This window comes from Onychostoma macrolepis, chromosome 12, assembly GCF_012432095.1.
Source record: "Onychostoma macrolepis isolate SWU-2019 chromosome 12, ASM1243209v1, whole genome shotgun sequence".
NCBI lineage: Eukaryota > Metazoa > Chordata > Actinopteri > Cypriniformes > Cyprinidae > Onychostoma > Onychostoma macrolepis.
The window spans coordinates 16,030,779-16,036,275 of NC_081166.1; the positions used below are offsets into that span (position 1 = coordinate 16,030,779).

Sequence of the window (5,497 nt, forward strand, 5' to 3'; positions counted from 1 at the left end):
CTTGAACTCCGTTACGTAGCTTCAGTTAAGCGCATAAATCAGTCCAAAAAGCATCAAACACCCAAGAGTGACAATGCAGAACTTTGCAAATGCTGAAGAGTTTTTATGATTTTTATATTTTAATACTTGTTGTATTTTGACAATAATTATTTTATCCCAAACTGATGCAGTGTGCAGTTTTTCATTTCTTAAACAACTATGTTGGAGGACGTACTAATGTACACATTGCAGCATGACGATAACAAAATTCATCAGAATCTTTGAAATAGTGGTTCAGTGAGCACGAGAAATCATTTTCATGAATGAATTGATCACCAGTCCTGAGCTTAACTCTACTGAATGTCTTGAGGATGTGCTGGAGTTGACTTTACAGAGTGGCTAGACTCTCCCATTGTCAATACAAGATCCAGGCCAAACATAAATGCAACTCTTGATGGAAATAAATGTTGTGATGTTGCATAATGTTGTTTAAACAATGCCACAACACAGCACAATGTTATTAAAGCTATAGGTGGTCCAATGAAATTTAGAGTGTGCAACTCCTTTTTGGACAGGCTGTGTAAAGTTGACCCCACACTGTAAAAAAAATCCGTAAAAATACAGCACAATATACCGTAATAATTTGAAGGAATTTTCCGTATTTGGTTTTTACAGGTGTTTTCCCCGTATTTTTTAAATTACTCTTTGCATTGTGGGAACAAGAAGCTCAGTCGATTATCGGCGCGAAAACAATGCTAGAGCAGGCGCCATTTTTCACGGAGATAGTGTCGGTCAAAATTTCATTTTAAAGTCGGATTTCGGGTTTGGGGAACTGTTCTTACACTTCCGTGGTAAATTAGTTTTTGTTAAATGTAACAAACTGTAACTTTAACTTAGTTGCTGTCTAGCTTGTTTGGCAAATGAATGTCGGAGCCGTCATATTCAACATTTTCAGCACACCGTCGCATCTTACTCGACGACGTGGAGGTAAGTTACTTGTTACAGTGTTCTCACTTTTAGTTTTATAATTTAAAGTTAATTAACTTTTTATTTGTTGTTGCGGTGTATTTGTTACTGAGTGTCGTAAAGCATCGGCATTTACTGAGGTGATGTTAAGCAGCTGTAAGAACGTTAAATCTGAGGTACAACTGTGTTTAGAGCGCTTTATGCCTTCAACAGGAGCTGGCAGAGCAATTGTCAAGAAAAGAAGACACCATTTACGATTTTTTTTTTTTTTTAAGAGATTAAGATAAGGTGAAGATCTGACATCGCAGAATTCTTCAAGGATAACGCCTTTTCTGCCAAACGAGGTAGGTTTAGACTTTTTATTGTCTTGTTTATGTTAAACACACACGAGAAGTTAATTCGGTAACGTTACGGGCACGCTGTCTGTGAACACACGTCATGCACGCGCAGAGAACGCAGCTTTATTTGTTTTTATTTTTTTTCAGACAGCACTTCAGTAGTGCACCGAGTTCTCTCTCTCTCACTTACACGGACAAAAACACACAAAATTATGTAAAAATGACCATTTTTGGCGAGTGACAGTCTTAAGTTAATGTCTTGACTGATGTAAAGAGTTGGGATGAGTCATGTTTTAAAGGGACAGCAGTTTATGAGATTCATGGTGTTTCTTTTGTTTTCTTTTCTAATGACAGGTCTAATTGCTGCTGCTGTACTGTACACCCCAAGCATCCCCTGCATTCTTATCAAGGGTTTGTATTCTGTTTTATTTATTAACTGTTTTTATTTTATTTACCATTAGGCCTGTTCAATACTGAGAAAAAATTAGTCATTGAGTCATTTATTCAGTTGACCTTTGTTTGTGTAGGAAAGATTTAATCAATGTTTGGAGTGGTTTTCTGAATTCACCATGTGTTTTTTATAATTTCTTATTTGTTACTGGTGATTCCAGATTGCTGTCATTCAAGAAGTTATCATTTCCTCCCATTGTGGCTGAGCTACACATTCTCTTCATTTCCAGAGGAGATGGCACCTACGCTGGAATCCATACAAATGTAAGGAATTTGTGTAATGAGACTGTGTATAAAGCATTTTATTGTGTTGCTGTTTAGTTGAAAATAATCAAAGGGTTAGTTCACCCAAAAATAAAAATTCTGTCATTAATCACTCACCCTCATGTCATTCCAACCCCATAAGACCTTTGTTCATTTTTGCAACACAAATTAAGATATTTTTGATGAAATCTGAGAGCTTTCTGACCCTCCATAGACAGCAAGGGTCCTACCACGATCAAGGCACAGAAACGTAGTATAAAGACATCGTTAAAATGGTCCGTGCGACATTAGTGGTTCAACTGTAATTTTACGAAGCTATGAAAATACTTTTTGTGCGCAAAGAAAACAAAAATAACTTTATTCAATGATTTCTTCTCTCCTGGGAGAGTCTGCTGCCATTAACGAGAGTACCACAACGCATGCATGTGTGTTTATTTGCCAGTAAACAAAGTGCAGCGTCAGCACCACCGTGGGTCAGAGAGCTCTTGGGTTTCATCAGAAATATCTTAATTTGTGTTCTGAAGATGAACCAAGGTCTTACAGGTTTGGAACGTCATGAGGGTGAATAATTAATGATAGAATTATAATTTTTGGGTGAGCTATCTCTTTAAGTATATCGTAAAACATTGTTGACAAGATCACATGACAGATGCAATTGGAGACCACTGGAAATGCAAGTTTAGCATTTTATAAACAATGTTTGAACTGCATGGAAAGTATTTGGAATAGCAGCTGATAATTCAATCTCAACCTGTTCTGCATATTACTCTGTACTTCACTTTCATTTATTTAGTTTCTTGTCATTTCCAGTCTTCCTGTGAAGAAATCCTGAACGAGGGTCAAAGGTTGAGATGATGGGAACCTACGCTTCCAAGACTTTGAGAATCCATGTACAATTTGAGCTTTTTTCAAATCTCAACATGGAACTTGGACTGAACATGCAGAAAAAAAAGTAGTTTCCACAAACTGGCACATGGCAAGAGATACTAAAAGCACACAAGTTTAGTTTAGTATAGTTGTATAGTATAGTTTCACATTGAAATGTGAGGCATGAGTGCATGAATCTTTGTTTTTTTTATTTTCAAATGCTGTACAAGAAAGTATTTTTGCAGTACCATGTCAGTTGTAGATGCAGATAATTTAGCATGAATTAGAGGTTAGTAATCTAACTTAAAGGGTTAGTTCACCCAAAATGTTATATGAAAAATCTTGTTCCAATCCTGTTAGACTTTTGTTCATTTTTGGAATACTAATGAAGATCCTTTTTAATGAAATCTGACAGCTATACCTTATTGGACCTTGAAATGGTAGTTGTATATGGTAGTTGTCAATGGAGGGACAGAAAGCACAGAGATTTAATTAAAAATACTCTTTGTTTGTGTTCCAAAGATAAATGAAAATCTTATGGATTTGGAACTGTATGAGGGTGAGTAACTGATGACAGAATTCACATTTTTGGGTGAACTGTCCTTTTAAAGAATATTGTGTTCTTCTATAGGTTAAATGTTGTAAACACTGGAACATTTCACTTGACTATTGACTGTAAGTCTATAGCAATTGTTATTAATGACAGCCCTGTCTTTGTATTAATTTTTTTCCCCATGTATTTGAAAATACTTTGAATCCTGACTGTTTCACAATGAAGTTTATCTTTGTGACCACTATTTGGTGCAACACCAATATTGTACAAGTCAAGTACCTGCTCATGTTTTCTTTTTTCTGCATGTTGCTGTTTAAAACTAAAAAGTGTTCCACAATACAAGCATTTTCAGTGGTGCTTTACACTTAAGTTAATTGATATAATAATATTGTTTTCTTCACCTGTTTAAGGCAAATAAAAGCTACTGAACACACTTTTAAGAATGTTTACATGAGGTAAAAATAAACCATGTTCAATTTGTATATATTGTGCTTGATTTATTTGCTACTAAAGATAGGCCTATGCTATAATTTTTTAGAAATTTCTGCATTAAGGATTGTCCGTTTATGGTACAGAAGAAAATGTAAATCTACAGAATTTTCCGTTTTAATGTTGAAGGAAATGTCCGTAAATTTAACAAAATGTCCTGGTAATTTTCTGCCAGTACATTATCCGTTTTTTTACGGAATTTTTTTACAGTGCAGCACATCCTAAAGACTTTCAATAGAGATTAGGTCAGGACTCTGTGGTGGACAATCTTTCACAGTTTGAGCCTGATGAGTCTTGGCATTGTTATCCTGGAATATACACATGGATACGACTTCCGACCTGGTTGTTTGAGAAATAGAAGGCTATATACTGCATCAGTTAGGGCTAAAAGAATTGTTGCCAAACACATAACATGCCAGAAGCATATTAATCACTTCAAGTAGTCAAGAGTCAATCCTTAAATATCAAGTATTTACTCATTTAAATCCAGACAGCGACCTTTTTTGGCCTGGCAGTATAAAATAAGAATTAAATGTATAGCCAGTTATTTTGAACTATACTACCTTAAGGACCCAAAAGTTTTAACCCAAAGTTAAAAACAAGAGCACTCGTGTCGTTCCAGGACGGTCAGTTGGCTTGATATCACTTGTACTGCATTAAAAAAAAATTTAAAAAGAAGAAAAAAGCATTAAACATTGAGTGCGTTTACATGGACCCTCTTAATGCGATTATAATTAGATTTTGGCGATATTGCGATTATGCTTTACCTCATGTAAACGCAATACTTCGATCTAAATAATACGATTAAGCTCATAATCGCAGCAAGCATAATCGTATTAACATAGGTGGCGTACGCCGATTTTAATCGGAATATACAGGCATGTAAACACCTTAATCGCAATATTGCCGCTCTGACCAAAGTGCGCATGCGCTTGTGACATGAATAACGTGACACGCACCTGTAATAATACGGAGATTAGAAACGATGGAGGGGAAGAAAGCATCGCATTCTGAGGAAAACACAACAAGCTGCCAGCAGTCTCTGTGCAACATGATCTCACAGAATTCCGTGTAATGTTCACGGACTTAATTAACCCCGAATATGTGGTGGCATCACGGAATCGCCGAAAATTCCGTGATGGACTCACAGAAAAAATTCCGTGATGGACTCACAGAACAAATTCCGTGATGGGCTCACAGAAGTGATACCAATGTAAGTCAGTAACAGGCATCAGCCGTGCTCCACGCACGGAAACCAGTGAATCCGTGCATGGACCACGGCTTATGCCTTCTGTGAGCCCATCACGGAATTTTCAGCGATTCCGTGATGCCACCACAGATTCGGGGTTAATTAAGTCCGTGAACATTGGAATTCTGTGAGATCAGGTTGCTCTGTTCCTTACCCTCATCCAGAAAGGACGAACAGAACGCGACGGCAGCGTATAGGCAAACAAATTCCATCATATTTCTATCATGGCGCCGAAAAAGCGTGGAATACAGCGATACAAAATCATTATGCATTAGACGTAAATAGATTAAAACAGCGACCAGTAACACTGCTCTTTCTGAGTCCATCATTTGTGCGGTCCAG

At 36.8% G+C, this 5,497-nt stretch overlaps 1 long non-coding RNA gene across 1 annotated transcript; it reads left to right on the forward strand.

Annotated features, from left to right (window-relative positions):
- The first annotated feature begins 233 nt into the window (after nt 1-233).
- LOC131551327 (uncharacterized) lies at nt 234-3,769 on the forward strand. Its single transcript, XR_009273729.1, has 4 exons — nt 234-1,289; nt 1,638-1,694; nt 1,895-1,997; nt 2,808-3,769. It is a non-coding gene; the product is annotated as an uncharacterized LOC131551327 (long non-coding RNA).
- The last annotated feature ends 1,728 nt before the right edge of the window (nt 3,770-5,497 follow it).